Here is a 26,534-nt window from a genome sequence, read left to right as displayed (position 1 = left end):
GCTGCTCATTCATGTTACTTACAGTTCTGTTTGACTGCTGAGTTATTGTTTACTCCTATAAATTTATTTGATGCTTGCAAGGAAAGGTATTAGAAAGAAAGGGAAGAAGTCACTAAAGAGAATGAGAGAAAACAGGTAGAATTCATTGAAGGGGGAATAAGGAAATTGAAAAGAAATGAAAAGACAAAAGAAACAAAAATAAAAAAAAATTAAAGAATGATCAAAAAACTAAACATAAAAATAAAAAAATAAGAAATTTAAAAAAATTAGAAAAATTAAAACAATGAAAATGAAAAAAAATCCAAATTAAAAATAATAATAATAATAAATGCAGTCTTAGAGTTCAATTAACTTCTCTTCCAGCAGGTGGAGCTGTGCCCACTGGGCCAAGCTTCTCCTCTCTATATGCAGGAACCAATCACTGTGCAGCAGTTCCTCCTCCCCGACTGGGCAAGTCTCCAATCCTGAGTGCCTAGTCACTTCCCCACTTTTCCTCCAGCCAGGCCCTGCTCACTGGTGAAGCTTACCACAATACTGGCTACACGCCAGGTCTGTTGCTCACGGGAGCCCTATTTTTCTTGAACAACTGAGCACACTCTCCCTGCTTGCCCTTCCCTCAAACCCTAAAGTTGTGGAGCTTGGGGCTGATAACCCTCACCTTATTTTGCTTGCCCTCCGGTAGCCATGCCCCCGGTAGCTGGTGCAAGAGAACTCAGTTGTCAGCACTGGAGGGAGCGGTAGCTGGGGGTTCCATTCTGCAGGTCCCGCGCCACTCCTGATTCCCTCGGTCTGACTATGGTGCTCACGGGAGAGCTGGGAGGGGCCCTTGAGGTTTCCCCGCTGTGTGGAGAGGGAAGGCTAGGGGTTATACACCTGTCACTGCCGGTTTCAATGAAGTTATCTCCTCTGCCACATTCTGGTGACATCAGTTCTCTGCCATGATGGTATCCCATGCAAATGTTGACAATTCGTTCCCTTTGCCAGGTGACCAATGCAACGGGTGGGTCCTGACTGGCTCTCCCAAGCCCCCCAATGGTTTTCTTTGGAAACAATGTCATAGTTCTATTTCTGCAAAGCACTGCAAACTTTCACTAAATTTCAAGTGTTTTATTTTTTGTTTTTGTTGTTGTGTTGTTTTGTTTTGTTTTTTGGTTTGTTTATTTCTTTCTCCTTTTTCTTAATAAAGGATCTGTGTTACTTACACAGGTCTATCATTCATATTATTATAAGGTATCTACTAATTTCGATAAGTTCATAGTTTACAACTATGTGTGGTAAAGTCATCTGTTGTTCAGTGATGTACTTTATGTAGATATAATATGCAGCCTAAATATTTGGTAATACAAAATTCTAGATGTCAGTTTTCACTATGATATTTAAAAAAATAAAATAAAAATAATAAATGAAAAAAGTTTAGAGTGCATTTTTGCAAATCATACCCATCATTAAATGAGGCATGTTTTGTACTGGTATATTAATATATATATATATATATATATATATATATATATAATATTATATTCAATATATATATATAACCATTATATATTACCATTATATTTTATTACCACATCTCAAATTAATTATATCTCTTTAAATTTAATTTGTCTTTTGGAAGCACTCACACGTGATACTCTGTGCATATTTACATTTTGTGAGTTTTGAAAATTTTGCTTTTGCTTAGTATGTTCTGTCCTTTACTCTCTTTTTATAAAATTATTTTTTTTCAAAATTATTGATTTTCATGAATTATAGACCTTTTATTTTAACTAGTGAAGTCTGTAGATTTTCTTTTTATCCTCATCTTTAGGTGCATCCCACTATATAAACTTTAATGTTGTGTAATTGACCTTTAATATTCTGCATATTTTACCCCCAATTTTGAGCATTCTGGACTATTGATGTCTGAATGGGGGGAATCTCAAAATTATTCATCCACAAGGCAGGAAATAGATGGATCATAATGTAAGAATTTGTGGAAGCTGAGTATGTAGATGTCATTATTAAAAATGTATTGGTGAAGGGGCTGGGGTTTTGGCTTAGCTCTCGAGTGCTCACCTAGCACATAAGAGACCCTGAGTTTGATCATCCGCACCACATAAAAATAAATAAATAAATAAAGGTATTGTGTCCAACTACAATTGAAAAAATAAATATTTTTAAAACTTTATGGAATATGTGAGTGTAGGGGGAAAAAAGTAATGAAGAATAAAGTAGAAACTTGAGTAGTAGAAGGGTTAAGATGCAACAAGTCTACAATGGCATCATGAGGGTAGAGGGATAGTGTTCTTGGAAGCAGATATAAAATTTGGGGAGCAAGAAAATGTACCTGTTGTGCAGTTCCCAAGTGAGAGAGCCAGGTGAATGAGTTCTGTTTTTAACTCCTCCAATCTAGAAGTGGAATTGATAGTTTATAAGATATGCATAAGTAAGTAGTAAAACACCGTATCCAAGCACCTTACCACTTTTTCAAGGCTACAAGCTCTCCTTGATAATTTCAGCCACATTACATCTTTATACTTTTTAGTTATTCATTCATTTATTTTATTATTTATTCACTTTTTCTTTAGTTGTCATTGTTTTCACATTCCTGGTGATTATATAATGGTATAAATATCCTGAATATTAACTTCTCTGATATTGGTTTATGTGTTTATTTATATACTTGTTATTGGAACCTTTTCCCTTTTGCCAAGCATGATTTGTATTAGGTCTTTATCTTGTTTTATGAATACTAGATAAAAACACATTATTTCAAACAACTTAATTTCAATTGCAAATTAAAATGGACCTTAGGTCAATTAAAAGCTGTTTCAAAACTCCTCTTTGTTCCTATACACATCTTAAAATAGGACTTCTCTCTCACTTGTATATTTTTGAGAGCAAACTAACTTCCCAAAGCAGCATTTAACAAACCTAGATGAATTTCCATTTACTAACCCACTATTGTTTTTAAATTGTTTAAATCCTTGACCCTGAAAATGTCACTGATTACCTTTTTTAATTCTCTCTCTCTCTCTCTCTCTCTCTCTCTCTCTCTCTCTCTCTTTCTCTCTCTTATATTACAGATTGAACCTAGGAATGCCTTTTGGCTAAGACACATCCTCAGCATTTTATAAAATATTTTATATAGAAAAAGGGCTTTGCTGAGTTTCTTAGAGCCTCACTAAGTTGCTGAGGATGGCTGGCCTTGAACTAGTGATTTTACACCCAGATTCAAAAGACTCTAGGATTACAGGCATGCACCACTTCACACAGCTTTTGATACTCTCTTTAAAATAATCAGTCACAATTCTAATAATTTAAATTGCATTTACATCACTCTTTTCTTTTTTTAATTTTTTTATTAGTTGTTCAAAACATTACAAAGTTCTTGAAATATCGTATTTCATACATTTGATTCAAGTGGGTTAAGAAATCCCATTTTTACTCTGTATACAGATTGCAGAATCACATTGGTTACACATCCACGTTTTTACATACTACCATACTAGTATCACATCACTCTTTTCTAATGCAGTAATATATTACCAACTAAAATATTATTAAAACAAGTTTATTTAATGACTACTCTTTTACTCCCAGAGTTTATTCTGTTACCTCTCAAGGACTTGGTAAATGGTCTTTTTTCTTCTTAGAATATGGGTGTCTCTTCTTATCAAATGGGTCTATCATAAGTGTGTAGAAAATTATGATTCTATACCTATCACCTATTTTCACATTTCCAAGAGTATTGAGGGCAGTAAAAGAGCAATATTCATAACTAATGAATCACTTTCAGTGGAAGCATAGTAACAGTGATGAAGATGAAATGCAATCAAGATGCTTCAGTGGTAAGTTGGTGTCAGAACCACCACCCTATGGATTTGGGGACATTTAAACCACCATGTACATCTCAGAATCTTTTACTCAACTTTTAAATACAATTACTAATGCTTGCATGAAAAACAAAACACTATGTATAAGAAAAATGAATGAAAATTAAATCCTCTGGAGGCACCAAGGTTGATCTTTAATTCTAGTGTTTTATTAGTGAAATAAGAAAGACCTTTCAATTGCCCCATCTTTCCAAACTACATGAAATGGAACATTTAGATGTACTAAACTGAAATGACAAAAATGCATTTCAAGGAGGTGGTATCAAAGAAATTTTTATGACAGAATCTTGGAATTGTGAGATAAAAATATAGACGTACATATACAGTTATATAGAGAAAGGATATATGATAGGTTTATAAATGCACGGGTAAATTTAATGTGCCACATGTGTTGTATGTACAAGGTAATGACAACATCTAAAAGATTAAGAAAGTAGTAATTGAGATGATTCAGAACTCTATAATTGTGGGAAATATTAATAGAAATTTAGTAAAAAAATTGATCCTGTTACATCCCTTTAAATATGCCTCTGTCCTCTGCTCTTTATCTGAATTTAATTCTCACAAGTGAGATTATGTGGGTAAGGTGCTCTCTGAATTTTTGTTTTCTTTTGTTTTCAGGATTTTGTCAGCTATCTCTTCTAATGCCCAGTCCTGAACTCACTTTTGTGGCTCTTTTACAACTTATTCTTGTCTGCAGAGGCACAGACCCACTTCACTCATTTTATGCAATGAACTGACTTTTCTCTATCTTTGCAAAAATGTTTTGAAGAGCCAGTCTATTAGAGGGTCTTCCATATTATATAGTATGGTTCCCAGAAACTAGGGTTTGAGGGTAGTTCCTTGCTATGTTACTACCATATTCTCTGTAAGAGGGCTTATCTGTTTTCTGTGTTTTTAGTGTTCCATCAACTCAGATTCTTCTGAGTTGAGCATTTGTAGTCACAAGCTAAAAAATACTAGAATCCATGAGATTTGAGAAAATGCAAGGAATAATTTGCTCTTAGAGCTTTGATAGGTAGTATGGCTATTTCATCACTTTAAAATTTGTACATTCACATTCACTCACACTGTGAAAGTCTTGTATTTAAATTATCCATAATTGTATCTTATAATTTCTGGTTATGTCATTCCAATATGTGTCTAATTCTTTTTGTAGTCATATTAAAAATTTAGAATTTACTGCAAATTAAATCTGTATATTCAAATTTCTATCAGATAATGTGATCAGCATTAAGTAGTAATTAAGTGTACATTGAATGTACATTGAACAAAGTTGCTATAAAATATGAGGAAACCTCTCTGTTTTTTCTGAGTGTCAGAAACAGATTGATCAGGCACCTTTTAATTTCTGAATAGTATGTAAGTGTAATTGGGTGTAATTGGGATTCATTTCTCAGTACCAGTTTTTTTTTTTTTTTGTGATGTAATCTATTGGTGTTCTTTGATAAACTATTCCCTTAATACTAGACACTAACATGTTCTCTTTGCTCTTCGTTACTTCTGGTAACTTTTGCCTTAACTATCATTTCCTTATGAATTTAATAGGAGTACTTTTTATTATTTTGAACTCATAAATCTGATTTTCACAGAAGGAGGTTTTTAACTGTTAAACATATCCTGATCACTCTTGTTTTATATTTTGGAGATTGGCTGATATATTTTCAGCTTTTTAACATACTTAGTTTAAACATGGTCAAATTGTTCGTTAGTTTTCTGTCATTTGTTTCATTGAGTGAATGTAGTTGGATCAACTTTCGGGTCCCATTCTCTACTTTTCTACCTCATTGATACAGTTGTTCAAAGTTACCCATCAAAGTCTCTGATATGTGGTGGGGTAACTAGTGATGAAACTCAGGGCTATGGGACTACTGAGCCTCATACGCAGCCATATTTTGTATTTGATTCAGAGACAAAGTCTCATAGAGTTGATTAGTTCCTTGTGGTTCTTGAGGCTAGCTTTGAACTTGAAATCCTCCAGCCTCAGTTTCCTGAACTGCTAGGATTATAGGTGTGTGCCACCTTGCCCATCTAGATCTTGCATTTTTTAACTTTATGTTAAATTAAATTTTCAAATACAACTATATTGTACTCAAGAAATATATTTCCAAACAGTATATAACTATTTTTGTGGTAACAAAATTTTGGGGGGTAAACTTTCTCTATGATTTTTTAGTACTTACTAAATTAAATATATGAAGTATCATTATGTTAGTGTCATATCCTTGAGAGTATTTTACAACATTTAATATTTTGTAGCTATTTTGTAACTAAAAATAAATAAGCTCATATTTTTTTCAATCTTGTGTAACCCCAATATATCTAATTTTGGAAACCCTTTCCAGTGTTTATACTCAAATTTATCATTTGATGATGAGTACAACAAGGACAAAATTTGAATTCATCCAAAGAAGAAGCATTTAATTGTATTTATTCAGGTCATCATCACATCTGATAAGCCTATAAAGAAAATAGTAGTGTGACTCCTTTATAGTTGATTGTGAGTTATTTGAGTTTAATTCTGCTTAGTAATTAATGTGTTACTACAATGTTTTCATTAGAAACATAGCTCATAATTCACTCAGTATACATTCATTAAATTATGATCTTTTGAGAGACTTTTAGCATGACAGAATAAAGATATCCATAAAAGTTCAGCCCAGCAGAACTAATGAACAGAGTAAAAATAATAGCAACACAATTCCAACTATTTATAATTGCTGCTCCAGAAATGTAGATAAAGAAAATAGACAAGGAAAGGTAAAAATAAAAGTATAAAAGCCAATAGAAATAAATTAATTATGTATTTTTAAGAAAGATACATAAATTATCTTATGTATTTTTCATGGTTGAATTTTTCTACTTTCTTAATAGATAGTGAAATAAACATATAAAACTGTGTATTTAGAATATATGTTTCTAGTACCACACACACACACACACACACACACACAAACACCATGTGGGAAGCATTCTCCGTATTCTTCCTTATATTATTTGACTGGGGTTTCTGAAAAAAAAAATGTAAATAGTAGGGCCTGTGCAGCCTGAAGTGTTTAACACTTTTATTCATCACCCCCCACACATATTTGACCTAGTATAAAAATTATGGTTTAATTTTACTAATTTATATTTTTTTCAGGGTGTAATCAACAGCTTCAGGATGTGTATTTTTTCACTCTAGCACGTGCTTAGTGCCACATTATATATTCTCCAATAGTAATCGGTTCTCATATGAGCTGAGTAAAAACTATCAATAAATTTCAGTTTATTCAGCTTTTCTCTTATTGAATGTGTAGGAGCAAATCTGTTGTAAATTCTGTAACTCTACCAACTTAACTAAGGAACTGATTAATTAATTTAATTTTTAAAATTACACGGTGGAATTGACTTAAGTAGATTTGTGGCTCTCTCCCTACAGTAGGTAGATTATCTTATGTATTTTTCATGGTTGTATGTCTTTATCTCCATTAAAAACCAAGTTTTATTTTATTTTTTCTTGTTCTTCTTTGTACTGGGGATCAAATTTACTGTTTTCTATAATTGAGCAATATTATCTATGCCTAAGTTGCCCAATTGGTTTGTACTTATTTTAGTATCAGAAATTAAACCCAGAGGCACTTAACCATGGAGTCACATCAAAAGTATTTTTTTGTTGTTTTTATTTTATTTATTTATTATTTTAAATTTATTGTACCAGACACTGAAATCATGGGTACATATCAACTAATCTGAATCCCTGTTTTTTTATGATTTATTTTTAGGTAAGTTCTCTTTAGGTAGTTTATAGCTCTTCTAAATTTCTAAGACTGGACTTGAACATTCAATCTTCTTGGTTAAACATCCTAAACCACTGAGACTACAGTCATCTACCACTATATAGAATTTTTTTGTTTTTTTTTTTTTGTTTGTTTTTTTGTGTGTGTTTGTGTGAGACAGGGAATCACTAAGTTGTTTAAGGGCATATTAAATTTCTGATGTTTCCTTTAAAATTGAGAATTCCCTGCCTTAGCCTCCTAAGATGCTGGTATTACAGTAATTCACCATGATGACAAAGAGTCTTCTACTTATTTGATTGGCCTCACCATCCCAACATCCAAAAATTTTAGATATACACAATCATGCCTGGCTCTTATTGAGCAAGTCTGAGGTACTGGGTTAAATTCTCAGCAATACATATACATAAATAAATAAAAAATGAAAGTCAATCAACAGTGTGTGTGTGTGTGTGTGTGTGTGTGTGTGTGTGTATAAAATTCATACTTCAAATTTGTTTCTTATTTATTACTAAATTAACAATTGTTAATAACACTTACTTACATTTTTAATAACATTGGTTATTAAACCCTTGCTATTATAATTAGAGTTCATGAAACTGGATAATGAGCTAAAAGCAATGTATGTGTCTTGGCCTCAGAGGAGTACAATTCTTCAGTAATTTACAATAGATATCATGTAAATTTGATTTGCAACTGTAAGTTACCTTCTTCATGTAGGAAGTAAAAATGAGGCTAAACAATGTGTAGGTCAGATGTTTTTCACCTAAAAACTATGTGTTGATTTTTTAATTTAAAGAACTATTACATAATTCATTAATTCATTTTTAGTAAATTGCAGGTATTAAGTTTTTTGGCCGTTTTGGTGATTGACCCCATTGACACTTTACCAATGAGTCACAGACTGAACATTTTCAATTTTAAGACGGGGTCTCTCTATGTTGCATGGGGTTTCACTAAGTTGTTGAAGTTAGACTCCAACTTTCAATCCTCCTGCCTCAACTTTCAACATTTCTGTGATTACAGTAGTGTGCCACTGCCCCCCTACAGTTATTAAATTTTAAGAGAGAACAATTGGAAATATAATGACCTTGCTTAGCTGACTTTGTATTTGTAATCTTTTGGCCTCAGCCTCCAAAACTGCCAGTTTACAGATGTATGATAAATTGTAATTTACATCTTTGTGAATTTTGTGAATTACTCATATAACTAATGTGTAAATAACATGTCAGGGAACTTTATACTCAAAATATTATTCCTCAGATTTTATTTTGTCTTTTAGTAAATGCCTTCTGACTCCTTTTTCATAAATCTGAATGTTCCTATGCATAGTTTTTTCTGTCTGAAACATGGCCCTGAGATAAAGATGATTTTTTGTTTGTACATTTCAACACAGACTTGTGCCTTGCTATGTTAGAGTAAGACCCAGGACATATGCACTAGAATAGGTAAGAGAGATTGCCAACAATGAACTAGAGCAAAAGCAGAAGTGAGAAGCTGAGGAGTCCAGAGAACTGAGGAGTGTGTGAGACTGAACACATCAATCATCAGGGAGATCAAGTTTATATTATATATAAAATAAATAGGCAGTACAAGAAAGCATATGTGTGAAGTAGTAGAAGTGATTAATCATAGGGAATTTTTATACACTCATAAAACAGCAAGAGCAATCAATAGAATAGTAACAGAACATTAATTAGAACATGATAAAAGTTTATTTTAACAATAAGAAATATATACAATATAAACTTAAAAATTGGCATTTTATATCCTTTCAAGAAGAGATAAAAAGACAGATATGGTAAGACATGCTTGAAATCCCAGAACTGGGGACTGAAACAGGAGAATAATAAATTGGAGGCCAGCCTCATGAACTTAGAAAAACCTTCTGTCACTATAAAAAATATCAAAAGAACTCGGGATGTAGTTCAGTGGTAAAATTTGCTGGGTTCCATCTATGTTACATAAGTGAAAACAGAAAAATATAGTGAGACAAAGATAGAGAGAGAGAGTAAGGGACAGAGAGAGAGAAAAGAGAGAGAGAGAGAGAGAGAGAGAGAGAGAGAGAGAAAAGAAACCACACAGAGATTGAGTGAGACAGAGAGAGAAAGCAGAGAAAGATAAAGAGAGAGAGAGAGAGAGAGAGAGAGAGAGAGAGAGAGAGAGAGAGAGAGAAGGAGAAGCAACAAGGATTAAAAATCCAAATTTGTAGCGGGGGTTGTGGCAAAACAATGCAACAACTGTCATGTTTGTGCAAGATCTTGGGTTTGATCTTAATCAGTGCATGCACACACGCTCACAAAAAATGTATATTTATTTACATAAGTATATTAAAAACTTGACAACTTTACAATACTGATTGAGGCATAGACATACTTTTCTTATATGTTTATCACAAATTATGAATCAAAAGAGAAAACCAAAAAAGCCACAGCATATTCACTTAGATGTAAGTGGGTCTCATAATGAAAACTCAGTGTTTCTTTGAACAGTAATCAGTTACATTTTAATTTTTCTATTTTGCTTGCTGGGATTTTGGCTGGTTTATGCATTCCATAAATTATTAATCTATTAATTCCTTCAAAGCACCTGTGAACTTAAAATTAATTTTATAAATATTTTCAGAGTGTAATTCTTTATCATTTAGTATATTTACATGTGTACCATCCCAAACATTTAGTTTCAGAAACTATTTGAGATAGAAGGAAATTGGTGCTCACTAGCATTTTTTCCTTTGTTTCTTTTTCACACAGCTTTTGGCAATGACTAATCTGTTTTGCCTTCATGAATTTACTTGTTCAGAAAATTACATATAATATTAGTTGTAAAACACATTACATATTTTCTGCTTACTTTCAACAAGCTTATGTTTTCCATGCATATCTTCATTTTAACATTTCATGCTCTAATGAAACATACTTGCGCAGTATGGCTGGGATTATAGCTCAGAGGTAGAGTGTTTTCCTAGAATGTGTGAAGCCCAGAGTTCAATACCTAGAAACACAGAGATAATATTGCTGAATAATATTCTACTGTGGGGATGTATACGTTTCCATTTATCTACTTACCTTGCATTGATTTTTACATTTGGGTTCTTATGAAGAGTTCAGCAATAAATACTCCTTTAAGAATTACAGTCTCAACACATTCCCAGATTCTTTTGGTATATTTTAGATATAAGTGCTTGTTCATCTAGTAATTCTTTATTTTACCAAGAAACACCAAGTTAATTTGATTTTGTATCAAAGAGGCATGAAATTTTCAATTTTCTGTATATTTGACATTTTTACTTTTCCATATTCATCCATTTCTGCAATTTTTTTGCAAATGCTAATAATATAAGACAGTTGCATTTGGATAGGCAAAAGGAACAAAAGAATACTGACAAATTTAAACACATATTGGTTTATTCAAAGGCATAGCAAAAACAAATTACAACTCTGGTGGCAATTTGTACATGTCAAGTGCTATGAAGTCATCTAGATTTTAGGACTTATTGACTAAACAGCTTGTAAAAATTGGGAGTCACTGGGATTTATAACATTTTTCAATGGTTTAATCCCTTATTATGGGGTAATTATGAAAGATGCATTTTGGCAATGGAGTGTGAGAGACTATAAAAAGATATTGAGGCTGTGGGCTCAATCAGCTTTGCAATAAGGAGGATTGATTACACTCCAGACAAGGTTAAAAACTGAAACAGATAGTTCTTTGAAAACAAATAGGAAAATTTCAAAATTATGTCTTCACATTCATGGTGAGGTTATTATTTGTACAGAAGTTTTTTCAAGTCCAATTTATTATTTCTTATTTTTACTTTGGAATCATAAAGAAGACTCCACAGCTAAATCTGATTTATAAATATATTTTTCTTGTTAATTTTTTATAGTTGTAATTTTTATATTTTGGTATAAGATACATTTCATGTTAAATATTATAAATAATCTCATAAAATCCAATAATATTTCTTAAAACATAAATATGTATTTATATTAATCTTGCTTAAGGCAGAGACTACTTATTCTCCATTTAATTATTCTGACAAAAAATTGTCAAAATTAAATTGACCAGAGGTGTGGAGTTTACTTGTAGACTTTCAATTTTTTTTCATTGTTGTATTTTTCCATCTTGTTCATATATATACTACCTGAATATTCAAACAATTATAATGCTTAAGGTGGTAGGAAATGTCTATGTCAGTAAGATACACTATGTAATAACAGATCACTTGTACTTAAGTTTATGAGACATAAACAAGAACAAATAGTGAGAAAAATTGAAGCACAACATTTCTAAAGAATTTTTTTTTGTGTAGCTGGGATTGAACCCAGGGGCACTGCACCACTGATCCACATCTGCATATCTTTTTATATTTATTTAGAGACAAAATCCCTCAAAGTCACTTAGACCTTCACTAAGTTGCTGAACCTATCTTTGAACTTATTATTTTTCTATCTCAGCCTCTTGAGCCACCATTTTTGCTTAGATTAAGTATTTCACAAAGGTGAAATATTGTTCACCTGTGTTATTGGAAATTATTCTCACTCATTAACAGAAGCGTAAGTAATCAGAAAAGTTTAGGATAAATGTGGCCTCTTTAATAGAAAGCTGGAACTAAATTTTCATCTCTATACCAGGGAACACTCTTGTGACAGATATGGCTTTACTTATATCAGGTGTGTCTTATAATTGATTTTTATTTAAATTATTAGTTGTTTTCCATTAATTTTTATTATTTTTTTAACTAAAATTCATATTTGTATTTCTGTATATTAAATAATTAGAATAATTCTTGCAATTAAATTTAAGATGGTGTTCTATTAATGCATACATATCATAATCATCGAATGTACTTCCCATTTATGTCCATTAAAAAATCATTTTATATTGACACAAGTTTTATGTAGTTTCATGTTCTTATACAGAAAGGCCTAGATAATAATCTCATAAGAGAGTTCTAGAGCATTCTTTGGTGTCTTGTTTGAAAGTGTTGTGTGCTTCTACACTCTCTTTTATGGGTTTTCAAAATTTCATTTTTATCCATTTTGGGACACAGATGAAGTATTCTCTTTCTAGAATTTTAAAAGACTATATTATCACCATGCCTGTGGAATGCATTGTCATATTCTCATAAAAAATGTATTGTTGATAATTGATTTTCTGAATTGAGACATCAGCCATTACTCAAAATTATTCCAAGATCTTTCTAGAAGCTTCAGAAGAACACACTTGAGTATATTATTTCCACCAGTGATGTACACAATGTGGACAAAGATCCTGCTTTTTTGGTATGTCTCTATCCAAAACCTAAGACAGTGAGAAAATTTGCATGTAGTATATGTGGTCTAATGGAAACTATGTGATTTGGAGTCATGCAGAGTTGATTCTGAATTCTACCTGGTCTGCTTAACAGCTTTGGATATTCAAACATGTTTCTTTCCTTCAAACCATTATATAAGATTCATGTATAAAATAGGGTAGTATGATATAGAGTGCATGATATCAGCAATTTTTCATTTTTTTCTGAATTTGTAAACTAGGTATTGTGTTTTTTATCTTCACCTGTTAAGATGCAGAATCTGTTTCCAAGTCCTTAGATCTAATATTTCTTTCTTTCTTTTATTGGGGTTGTGGGGTGGTTGCAGTATGAGGGATTGAACTCAGCAGTACTCAGCTACCAAGCCACATCCTCAGCCCTATTTTGCATTTTATTCTAAACAAAGTCTTACTGATTTTCTTAGTTCCTCAATATTGCTGAGACTCAGTTTAAATGTTTTTAACAATTCTCCTTCTTGGGTCTCTTGAGCCATTTGGATTATGGTCTTGCACCACTGTGCCTGGCATTTTTTAAAATTTATTGTATCTCATAGGTACCAATAAAGATGAAGTGAATAGTATGGTATCTACACTCAAAAAATTGTTTTTGGTTTTGCTTTTCAAACCCTTCTGTGTCCAAAATAAGATGCCCACATTAAAGGAGGAATTATCAAAGCAGAGAATCAAGGTGACACTGGTGAGAATGATAGCTAACCCTCTGAAGTTCAGCAGTCATCAGCTAACTCTTTCTACCATAAAATCCCAAAGAAGCCCAGCATGAATTAATAAACGAGCCCAATCACAATCTAATAACCTCTAGAGTGACTCATTCACCAATTATAATTGGAAACCAAGATTCTTTCACATACTTTGAGAAAATTCTGTGGAAAACAGCAATTTCCTTATTGGTACTGTTTTCCTTTTTTCATAAGTTAATTCTGTACCATTATTAAGGTGCTATTAGCTAATGCAGACATGCATACATCAGATTGATGCTAAAACTCTCACAATGTCTCATTCCAACTGAGGAAACAATATCACAGCATAGGCATTATGTCAAAGGCTAAGTTGCAAAATAAGATGTTTGTCTTTAATATATTTAAGTTTTAGTGTCAAGTCTGAAATGAGACATCTAACTATTGTAACTCTCTCTTCTCTTCTATGCTGACATCTGAAATGAGAAGAAGTCTGTGTCCAGCATCAAATAGAAAAAAAAAATCTTATCTTTTGGACCCTGGCTTGTTTGGTCTTCCTTCTCTTTCTGAGGGCAATACTGCTATTGCTGTTTGGTGTTGTGAAAAAGCATTGATTAAAAAGTGTATTCTCATGCCTCTTGTATGGAGTCCAGGCACTTTGACTCCCCACTGTCAGAGGAGTCATATTCTCAAAATGGAATGTGGCCATAATGAATTAAGATGTGCTAGAGCCTTAAAATGGAGAGAATTGTGAGGATGTAGTTCTAAATACATATATATTCTTTCTTAGTAATTTTATATTTATCACACAATAATAGTATTCTTGATATATTCAGTTTTTTGATTAAAATTTAACTATGTCTTTTTTATTGTATATATGAAATAATTAAAAGCTACACCTGTGCCTAACATTATTTGTACTGGACATTAGGGGAGATCTTCTAAGTAGAGAGCTCTAACTGCCTTTTTAATACATAGATCAGAAAAGTTAAATATAATAAAATTATTGCTCATTGTGTGGTTTCCAATAATTAACAATATTTATGCATACAATTTATACATTGATATTATATAAAAGTTTTAATTTAAATATCCTACTTCTAGGCTAGACTCCCTCATTTTTGGAAAAACTTGCCTTTTAAAAATTTGCTATCTGTACTCAATTCTAATCACCTTAAAAGAAAAGTGAAGTAAATGCACCCAAGAACCCACCTCTCTTGACTCATTCTTGCCTCATTCATTCATGGAGTTGATGCCATCTACTGTCATTTTGATAGTAGGCTCAGTGGATTCAGATGAAGAGGAAAGCAGTTTCCAATCAGGTGCTTTTGGGTGATAATTGTACAGTCCAAAATATGATAAGTACAAAAGGTATGACTTACACTATCTGATTGACTTTTAATATCTAGAGCTTGACATTTTTTTTCAAATTCATTTCTAGGCTTCCTTCTCAATGCTCAGGAAAGCCAGGTTCTGCTTTCACCCAGAAATGAAAAATCTATAGGGAGAATTTAAGGCACCCTGAAGGCCAGGCAATAGAGACTATGCAGAATTTTGAGACCATATCTGAACACTGCAAATGGAGACCATTTGAAAGAAGTTTCAAACAGCAATTCTTATCACTGGAAGTGGTTTTGGTAGATGGGAGTTGCCCAGCATAGTCTCCAGTATATGCAAAAATGAATCATCTTATAGAAAAGTTCATTTCCAGTCTCCTCTGGCCAATTCAGTGGGAAATACTTCAGCAGCTGAAATTCTGGACATTCTTCCCCATCCAACAATGGTATCTTCAGGCATGGGCTGAAGTGTATGTTGAAAGGTTTTTTCTGGAAGCATGGCTTCTCCTCAGATTTTGTGGTACTGACTGGCATGATTATCAGAAGAGAATCTCAAATCCAAATGTAATTTAACATAATAAACTGTTTCTCATATTTCAAATAGACACATTATTTTGTAACTATTTTTTCCTAATACTAGATGGCACTGTTCATAATATTCATTTTATTTTTTAGTTAAAGGTGGACACCTTATCTTTATTTTATTTTTATGTGCTGCCAAGAATCAGACCCATTGCCTCACATATGCTAGGTGAGGGCTCTACCTCTGAGCCACAACACAAGTTCTAAGAGGCATTGCTTATGGGATTTTTATTCTCCTGTTTGTGAGAATTTAATATTAGAGGGAAAAAAAGAGAAGAATCATTTGATACTTTGTAATCAATTGCTCATTCTTCAACTTTCTTATTCTTCCATTGACAGAGATACCTTACTGGAATGTATTTAAGTTGGGATTCCCTATTGTAGACTTGGCAGGATGATATGTCCTCATGACATTCTCATACTTTCTCCTGGGTCACTTTTTTCTGAGGTATCCACAGCTGTCATGCCTATATCATTTTGGAGTGCATAGCCCATTTGAATCTCTTTGTCTTCTCCTGCCAAGAGGAAACAGTCTGAAATATAGTGTGGAGATTATCTGGAAAGTAGTTGGATGCCCTGCACCTGAAATAAATTTCCTGAGACACACTTCACTGAAGTATTTTTTTTTTTGACAACTGGCAATACTGCTTCATGATAATGGGCATGCAATCATCTCTTTGACTTACTCATTTAACTTCTTGAATTTACACCCAGAATTAATTTAACCAAGTTATATTTTATTTTTGTTATAAATTGTTCAAGGAGTCTATATTATTTTCACAAATGACATTCCTAAACTTATATTTTCACCAACAGTGTGCAAAAGTTTTCTTTTTCACATATCCATAGTTTCTTGACCTTTGTTTGTAATTAGATTGTTGACAAAACTGTTCTTTCTATTTTTTGTGGGTAGGCACTGGTACTTGAACTCAAGGGAACTCAACCGCTGAGCCACACCCAAAGCCCTATTTTGTATTTTATTTAGAGACAGGGTCTCACTGAGTGCTTAGTACCTCACTTTTTCCTGAGGCTGGACATTGAGCTGAGACCCTCCTGCCTCAATTTTCCAAACTGCTAGGATTACAGGCATGTGCATCCATTCCTGGTGACAAAACGTACTCTAACACCTGTGCTCAGTATACAAGTGTTCACTTTTTGACTTGTGCATCAAATCTGTCATGGAAGATTGGAGAGTCCAGTCTGTCAAATAGCCACAGAGAGAATGTGTGAAAACCTTATCTGGGAATTCACAACTGTAAGTGTTTCTAACCCCTTCTCTGAACTACTGCTTGAGATTTTACCAGCCCATTGTGATGCTTGCAAATCAATGGAAAACCAATGGTTTGTGATCTAGGGGATATTTGCATATGATCAGTAGTAAGCTTCATTTCTGGAACTTGAGCATTTGGAATGACTTTCTCTTTGGTGTCCTCTGCCTAAGCCTTCTACCTTTTTTTTTTTTTTTTTTTTTTTTGCAGAGTGTTTTGTTATATGTGAGGTTACTAGTTTCTTCCATTGAATGGAAGATTTTAAGATGTTACATAAGTCAGTGAATAAAATTTTTCCTGCTGGGAAAAATTGGCTGTAATGGAATTTTTAGAGGGGAAATCTGGAGACTGGAGCTCTTTGTGTGCTGAACACCCATAAATGCATAAATCAAATTATTTGTGATTTAATTTCTCTGTCCCAATCCCATGGTTTTAAGCCCATGAATGCCCCTACATGAACGTATATAACTATCATTTTTTTCCTGTATTCTTAGTTCTATGTATGAATGTCCTTCTTCAGCACAAGAAAAATTAAGATTAAAAGCACAGAAAACTATTTAGAGGTAGGGTGTTATATATATGGTCCCAATCTTCCTCTTTTCAGGGTACCACTAGCTGTTGATAATTCTGTTCCAATTACATAGCGCATTGCCTAAGGCTGGACTGAGGCCAAAGTCTACCCTAGCTTTTTAAAATCATCAAGTGACAGATATTTTCTTAGTTGTACAGTTTATATTAATCTCTCATCTCATTTTTTACTTTGCCTAAGAGAAACTTGGAACATAATATTTACATTTAATATATTCATGGATGGGGAGAGAGTCAGAGCTACTACTTATTTATATCCAAACATTGGCCTCCCTTTAGATAAGCCTTCTGTAGTTGGGCTCAAATTTTAATCCAGTGCTTTACAGATTGTTTTTAAAAAAACGATACCAGTTACTTCTGCCTCCAAGTTGATCTTTCTTTAGGTTTGGCAATGTCAACCATTTACATATGATGTTGTTCTTGAGGTGTTTAGATTTATGTTTACCTTTCAATTTCAATTACATACATATGCATTTATCTATGGATTTTATTTTGTATTATGATTCCTTAGTTTTTATTATTGTAAAATAAGTTCTTCTTTTAATTCAGAATTTGGGGGCTGATTTCTGTATAACATATAACATTCCAGATGTATTTTAGAATTTTTTCTCTGGTCACTTTTTTTTTATTAAAAGTAAAATATGCTAACATTTTAATGAGGTGATACTGTAGATTTAGAGAAAATTTTACCTCTTGATAATGATGATTTACATTGGAGTGTATGATAAAGTCTTTTATGTTCTTTTGTATACATTTATTTACTCAAACTCTACATATTTTTATACATGTATGAATGCAAAATATCACATGTATGTGACATCTACATAAAATTATGTGATGACTCTCATATTTGTCAAACTGGATATATTATGATGAAAATGGGTTCTGAAAATCATTTTTATCACTGTATTCCCTTTGTCTTTCTAACCCTATTCTCATTATATCTTTCTCAGTGTATATTGCCTTTTCTCCATGTCCTAGATTTTATTTGTTTGGACCAATACTGCCATATTCTTACATGTATCAGGGTTCAGATATGTAGTAATTTTTATAAGCATATGCTTCTGCTGGAAAATGAATATGTGTTTTCAATCACCATTTCTTAAAAGAAATATCAATTTCTACTCTCTCTTTAGTTTCTGAGAATTTACTTGCTTCATGTGTTTACTGATACTATTTAATTTTCTCTCACAGATATGATTTTAATTGCCATTTTCAAATTTCTAAGCTAGTGAACTATTTAATAATTATTGAACACTATGTTTCATTTTAAAAGGTGGCTATTGAAGTCTCTTCCCTGCCTTTTATTAGTACTAGGGATTGAATCCAGAAGCACTTTACCACTGAACAACATCCTACATCTTTTTTTTTTTTAATTATCTTATGATACATGGTTTCAATTAATTGCTTTGGGCATCAATAAATTGCTGAAACTGAATTTGAACTCACCATTCTTATTTCTGAGTATTCTGAGCTGCTAGAAGTATAGAAATGTGCCACCATGAATACCCTTTTTTTTTGAGTCTCTGTTTTTGACAATTTAAAAATTTTTATTTACTTATTTGACACTCAGTTTTAAAATCAGGCATGCTGTACAACAACCACTGCTCTTTTTATTTTATTTTATTTTTCAGAAATGGCCTCAAATTTGCTTATGACCTGGATGAGTTGCTAAGGCTAGCTTCAAAATTGGAGTCCTCTTGCCCTATACTCTTTTTCTTCTTTTTCATATGTGAGGCATACATTTTATCATATGTGAGGCAATTAGTGTATATATATATATATATATATATATATATATATATATATATATATATAGAGAGAGAGAGAGAGAGAGAGAGGTAGATGGTATATAGATATAGATATGGATATAGATAGTTTGTTTCTCTTTACTCTTTTGAGGGCTTCATCACTATAAAAAGAAAAGAAACATTTGTAACCACAGAAAAGTGACCAATAGCCATTAGAAGCTAAAATGATTCTCTCACAGAGTTTCTGCAAAAAGTGTGGCTTTACTAATACTTAGATATTAATCCTCTGTAATGACAATAAAAACATCCATATCTATAAAAATGAGTTTCTATTATTTTAAACTGTTATATATTTGATTATTTTCTTTAGTAGCAATGAAAATCTAGGGATTTTTTGCAACTCGAATTGATGATGTGACCAAACTGAATCATGCTACAGTGGTAGGTATCAAATATAAATAGTGGTTGTCCAGGTTGTGCATATATTTGCAAATTATAATTTAAAGCTGCCTACCATATAATTAGAAATAGAAATAGCTTGGTAAAGAAAATTCTTCAGTATTTTAATTTTTTTTCTTTAATTCTTTAACTTCTGGTTACTGCAGATGTGACTTTAGGAAGTATTCTCTCTATCTTTTATGTAACTTCTCACTACTTATTCTTCATAAAATATTCTAAAATACTTTTGTATGTATTTAATTTTTACAGTATTTAAAAGTGTAGAGCTGATTCTGACAAACATCCTGAAAATATATGTTTTTATTTTTAAAGATTGGAGAATTTTTATTGCTTCTGTTTACTTATTTGAGAACAGGTAATTTACTGGTTAATGTTTCTTTCATTTTCACTGAGTGGATGTATTTGTGTCTCTTGGGTTGTATTCTTTTTTTGTTTCTGAATTGTAGGCTTGTGAGATTCTCACCAACATTTTTAATTTGGTGAAAGTAAGGTATATACAAAGTAGCTTCCTTGTATCTCTTGCTATCTTAATTTTGTTCTTTCCCCCAATGAGTAATAACAGAGCTTAAAAAGTAGATATTTTCAATGTCACCATAAATGAAGTGTGTAAAAATAGGAATTATTAGATAAAATGGTAAAGTCAACAAAGTATATACACTTGAGCTTCTGATTAATGTATATAATGTGGTCAATTTCTGGCTTAATGTTATCTAAAGTGTGTGTTATTGTGTAGATAAAAATTTGAGAGTGAGGACTTAAATTCAGAATGTTCACATAAAACTTTTTTCATCTGTAATGTGTCTTAGAGTTTTCACCAGGGGTATTAAAGAATCTCTATACTCCTTTTTGTGTAGTGTTCAGTGACTTTGAAACCATTCTTAAATTCACCTTCTTCAAACTTTAGAAAACTGAGAGCAAAGTATCTTGTACAACATAAAACAATATGTATAAAGAATAATATATCCTGTTGTTTAAATGGTACTTCATACTATAAATAATGACATTGAAAATTTATACTTAGAAATATGTGACACATATGAAAGAAAATTTACCAAAACTACATTTCTACTAATATTATAGCCAAAATGTCACTAATAACATTTTACGATTTCTCAGTATTATCTATTAAATCCAATATGTATTATGTCATTGTCAAAGTTTTACTACACTGCCTAAGTTTTATAATATATATTAGATTTTTTTTTGGTCCCATTGATGAAACCTAGGTACACTTAAGCACTGAGCCACATTCTGAGCTCCAATACCCTTTTAAAATTTTTTATTAAAGACAGTGTTGTGCTGAGTGACTTAAAGCCTTGCTAAGTATCACAGGTATTATTTATCTTTGTGATCCTACTGCCTCATGCTCCCAAGTCACTGGAATTATGTGTGTACCACCATGGCTAGCATATATTAGGAACCTTATGATTGACACTTGTTACTTTTTGTTTTTTAGTAAAGTGATTATACAGTGTATTTTGAGATGTATAATATATACATAAATATTTGTAGTAGTTGTGCAAACAGTATAAGAAAATAAACAGTTTGTGGTAAGGTTTAATTTTGTATTTATTAAACACATGAATATTGACTCTAGTTAAATTGAAATGATAAGATGAAAATTATAATTTTCATGGAAACCAGTAAAAATAAGTGATTTGTTGACACCTGGTGCTTCTTAATGTCATGTGCTTCTGCCATAATGTGCTCACTCACCTCAAACATAAAGCTGTAATAGCAAGCACTCATCAACAAGAATCTCCAGAACTTTGATTCAAAATAGAGGTTTTTCTACTTGTTAGTTGATTATCACAATTATTTTTCATAGCTATAAACAAAACAAAACAAAAAAACCCAAAAACTGAAAAATTGGGTGGCCAAAGTCATGCACATATATCTTATGTGTCTTTGCAAATCATTCATCAAAATATATTTATTTAAAATAGTGGTTTTTATTTTTATTACACATGATAATTACTTTCCAATCTTTCAAAAACACTGATGTCTGAGTTTCTCTCCAGGGATATGGATTACATTGTTTTAATGCAATTTTTTTAAATTAAAGAGTCCTTCAGGTCACTATACACTTAAGTCAGAACTGGGAACTACTGGTTCACATTTGAAAATGCATTTGCTCATGTGGTTTCCTTGTGTTCTGTGTAGATTTGTCCACTTAAGCCTTTCTTGTAGGTTTTTATAGAGAAGAGATTTGCCATTTTGAAAAAAATAACAGGATGATTTTCTTGAATTTTCAGGTGTTTAGTCAAACTGCTGGTGGAGGAAGTATTTTGTCAGTAGATCACTCTTGTTCTCTCGCTTTCATATCAAGAAACTATTTTATGAAAAAAATGTCTAGGCGTAGCCTAGGTTCAAAATCATAAGTAGACTAAAAACACACACATAAAAAGAATAAACTAAGTTGAAGATATACTTTGTGTTATGCAAATTTTTACTATTATCTCATGGTGAGATATAAAAATGAATCATTTAGCTTTATTTTCAAAACATAGTCCAAATTGATTTAACCAAAGTACACCCTAAAAAAAAAAAAAAAAAAAAAAAACCAAAAAAAAAAAAACAAGCAAACAAACAAAAAACTTGAGTGCTCTTGAAAGTATTGGAATAGTAAAAAGTAATAAAGGATATGAAGCTAAAAATGTGCTTCTATAGAAGAGGTGTAATTCTTCAATTCCTGGAATACTTAAAAAAATTTATGATTTTTTTTTTTGTGTGCTGGGAATTTATCCCAGGGTCTTTTGCATTCAAGGCAAGTACTCTATCAATTGAAATGTATCAAGAGCCCTAGAAATGTTGCATGATTATTGCTGCCTTGGAAAATCTTTGAGTTTTTGAGACAGACAATTGTGATTCTGAGTTCAAAACCTGAATAGCCTCTTATTACCTGTGGTATTGTTAAATGTTATTAATTTAGAATAGACATACAAATATTCTCTAAAAGAAAACCAAAAATGTATAAAATGAAAATTACCTCCAGTTCTGAATTCTTTCCTGTGTCCCAGCAAATTGGCAATTATCTTTTATAGCTGTCTTTATCAAGAGTCAATATCTCTTTGACAATATGAGAATTAAAAAAATGGAATTATATTATAGCCAGTAGAAGAGAGAAAATATAGAAATATACTGGTATTATGCTTTGACCTAAAGTGTCTTAAATTCTTCCAATATTATCTTTGTAAACCTCATCATCTTAAGAAGAAGAAGCTCATATTAGGCTTATAAAGAGAAGAGGCCATGTGGATGAGAATGCAAAGACCTCAGTGGACAGCCATGTCTAGTGTACATTTCCCAGATTTAAAAAACAAAACAAAACAAACAACAACAACAAAAACCGCAGCTCTTAAGGACCTGAGATTCCAGCCTTTATTCATGCCTGGATTAGATAATATTCCCTGTCATTCAAAAAAGGGGATCACTGGTCTCAGATTCAAGTGCATGATCTGAAGCCTCTTCCAATCAAAAACATTTTGTGAGGACTGTGCAATCCTGCGTGTCATCAGGGAGGAGGAGGGTGGGCTTTCATAGTTACTTCTTATCTTCTGAGTCCTCCATTTTTGCCATTTGGCTGGACTTTAGTCTCATACTTCAGAGTCACAGGTTGTTCTGCTGTGCAGCATCTGAGGATGCCAAGCAGGCCTGACTCCTGAGAACCAGGAAATGGTGAGTGTGCATTGGCCTAGCAAGGGAGGCTTGGGGAGAAAGACTATTGCAGCCACAAGACTGGCTGTTGTGAAAACAGGAACTAGCAGATTGGGACTCTGGGCAGTCTCTGGAATCTGGAGGCTTAAGTCCTCCACTGGGCCACTATGGCCTCACTCCTACTGGCCAACTAGGTGGGGAACATGTCAGTGGCAGAGATTCTTTGCTGCCTTCTTTATGCTCAAAGGGCATCCTCAGCAACTTTATAAAATATTGTGTGTCAGGTGTGTTCCTGCAGCCCAGTGTCTTAACAGATGCTGGAGATCGACAGGTGGAATAATTATCAAAATCAAACTCCACAAGCCATTTTCCTAAAGGAGAAGAGCTATTGTTGTCAGGGACCTAATTTCCTTTTGTGCTAGCAAATTTTTATTTTGACTTTCTTTTATTTTGACTTTCTTTATTATTATTATTATTATTATTATTATTATTATTATTATTATTTATTTTTAATTTTTGTTAAAGTTAGGAGAACTGAGGGATACTTTACTACTTAGCCATATCCTTGGTAGTGAAGCCAGATTTACAGATAGGTAGTTAGTGTAGTTAGGTAAATTGGGTCTAATATCCAGTAAAATGAAGAATGAACACCATATTGAGAATGGAGTCGACAAAAAGGGGAATTGAAAATGTCCCCAAGGCCCAGAGCCCATCCCAAGGAAATGTTAATAAAGCAGCTCCCAGCAAACTTGAACATGCTAAACCAAAAGCCCTTCCTGCCCAGATTACTCCTTCAGCCCACCTGTCCCCCACAATTTGGGCCTTCCCACCTACATTCCATCACTTCAAGATAACATAACAAAGGACAGAAATGTGACAGGAATGTTGGAAAGCTGAAGGAAGACCTTAGTAATAAAAAAAAGGAAAATTTTTGCCCTTCCATGGATTCCTCTTCTTGGGTCCGCTTCTTCCTCTGGAGAGAAGTCTTTTCTGCTGTCCTTTAATAAAGCTTCTACTTTCCACTCTAAACTTGCCTCAGTGTGCTTCTCCGGTGTTATACTTCAGCATTGGGGAAGCAAGGACTCTTCAACAGTAAACAGCTATAACAGTAGGTTTAAATTTGTTTTGTAAAACGTCCTAACTAAATTGCTGAGATTATTTTTGTTATACATTGATTTATCTAGACTTTGCTATTGCAATAAAGCATACAGTTTTTACATACATATGTATTCATATGGGGATTTTATTTATATTGTGATTTTTGATGGTTATTGTAATATTATAATTTCACCATATATATGAATAGTAGGTCATTATAAGTTCTTTTTTTGCTCTTATAACTGAAAAGTTTTTTGGCTAAAGTTACATATAATTTTGTAGATGAATTTTAGAAATTTATGCTTAATTTTTTATTTTATTTAAAGTAAAGCTTGTTGATTTTTTTTATTATTGCATTATTGTTGTATTTAATAGTCAGGTTTATTTTGACATAACCATTAAACATGGAATATAATTTGCTCCCCTTCAGTATCCAGTAGTTTCCCTTTCCCTATTCTCCTACTTTCTTCTATCATATACTTATTTATATTCTTTAATCATTGCTTTATAGAATACACACAAAATAAACTTCACTCTGATATACTCATATTTGTACATAGCAATTTTGGTGAGATACACTGTGGATTACTTTGGGAGAAAATATCACCTTTATAATGATGTGTTTTATCATCTATACATGGGATATATAATTCAGTCTTTTATGTGATTTTTGTTATTTTTATTATCTCTTAAGTTCTACATATTTTGTTTCTAAAAATGTACAAATGTGAAATACTACTTGCATAAGGCACCTATGAAAATTTATACATAGTGTTTTGTGCTGTTTTGTAAACTGGATACATTACAAAATGTGACTGGCCCTAGTGACCATTTTTTCCTACAGATTATTATTTATCTCTTCCAAGATTTGCATTGTATTGAGCCATGCCCTTGGGCTTCAAGTGTTTGGATGAGTACCATTATGTATTTACATGTTATGATGGACACATATGCTCTAATTTCAGTAAGTCTTTGTGATGGCGAGTATCATGTATATTCAATAGCAAAATAGTTTCCACAAATACATACTAATTTAAACTCCTTTTGAGTTAATGATTATTCATTTGTTTTATATGTTCATCAATATTACTTAATTTTACCAAGATGGGTTTTTATTTTGCATTTCTTTTGTTTCTAAAGATTTTGAATTTTTATAATTAATAAACAAATCTCATGTATATATTTACAGTTCAAACTTCTGGCCTTTATATCTTTTGTGATTTCTGGCTTTAAATATGAGAAAATGGATCCAAAAATGCAGCTAGAGTTTGATTTTAAGAAAAAAGAAAAAGGTTAAATTTTTTTAATTGCTTTTTTTTTCTCATCATTTATTATAGGATTCTTCTGTGATTGTAAGTGTAGGTTATTTAAAGTGGATTCTAGGGATTATCTTTGGAAATTACTACAAGAAAAAATAAATAAGAAAATCTTTATACTATGGTTGCAGAAAAATAAATAAATTTCCTCAAAATCATATGGTAATTACATTGTCAAATGACATTCACTCCTTAAAGAATTTTTTTCTTGAATATTTATGTCAGTGAATCATGAATTCTATTATCTGAATTTTGGGGTTTAATATAAAATCATATGGAATGACATTTGGCCAATCCTAGAAATATTCATATGTAATTTGTTGATTACTTAATGATGTTGTGAAGATAGCAATTAATGAACACATTTATTTTTAGAAATAGTTACTTTTTTACTTTTCAGTTTCTAGTAAGCCTTTTAGATTTATTTCCTTACTGAGTCACTCAGGGCCACTAATGTGTGGTTTTTTTTCTTTCTTTCTTTTTTTTTTTTGTAGTCTCCAGGTACTTACCCTTTTAATAAATCTGTCTTGAGAGCTCTGTTTCTGAAGAGTTTCTTAACATGAAAGAAAAAAAAAGTATTTATGTTTCCCCTGAAATGTATTATCAATGCACTCTCTTCAAAATGGAGAGTAAATAATAATATTTTCCCAGACTGACATCCCTGTGTCAGGCGCTAACAATGCTCTGATGATCTTTGAAGAAATTTCATACTGTTCTGTCTCTGGGTAGTTTTCTGTGGACTGCTGAATTGCCATTTAGTATCCAGATACACATGTTTTTTCATCTGTACTATGGGAATAATTTTAAAGGACA

The sequence above is a fragment of the Callospermophilus lateralis genome, chromosome 5 (assembly GCF_048772815.1).
Source record: "Callospermophilus lateralis isolate mCalLat2 chromosome 5, mCalLat2.hap1, whole genome shotgun sequence".
Lineage (NCBI taxonomy): Eukaryota > Metazoa > Chordata > Mammalia > Rodentia > Sciuridae > Callospermophilus > Callospermophilus lateralis.
The sequence above is the reverse complement of the archived record's forward strand: the minus strand, read 5'-3'. Positions refer to the sequence as shown.